Here is a 463-nt window from a genome sequence, read left to right on the forward strand (position 1 = left end):
TCTGGCTCGTGATGGATTCTAAGGTTTGAAGGTTTGAGGGAATAGAAGACCTGTCGGAAGGTTGGAGCGGTTGGTCGACGAGTCGCGGAAGCGAGCAGTAGAGGCTTTCTCGTTCCTTTTGGTCGTTGTGTCGCAGGGAAGGTTCTGGAATATTTCCGCTTGAGGCCGATTAGTCGCGGATATCCAGATCCCGACTGACATGTCTAGATTAGCCGTTGGTTTATTCTGATTTTAAGATGACCGACGTCTGATTTAGACGAGAAGCTGAACCGTCGCGAGGGTCCGCTGGACATTTTGGAGAGTTTCGAGGCCCATTTAGGCCCGTTTAGGCTTAATGACGACGCCTCGAATTTCCCCCCCCTTTTTCCCTTTTAAATGCACCGAGAAGTCGAAACGTCGCGAGGGTTCGCTGGGTTTTTAGGGAGAGTTTCGAGGCCCATCTAGGCCCGAATAGACCTAATGA

This window comes from Brassica oleracea, chromosome C9 (genome assembly GCF_000695525.1).
Source record: "Brassica oleracea var. oleracea cultivar TO1000 chromosome C9, BOL, whole genome shotgun sequence".
In the NCBI taxonomy this organism is placed as follows: domain Eukaryota; kingdom Viridiplantae; phylum Streptophyta; class Magnoliopsida; order Brassicales; family Brassicaceae; genus Brassica; species Brassica oleracea.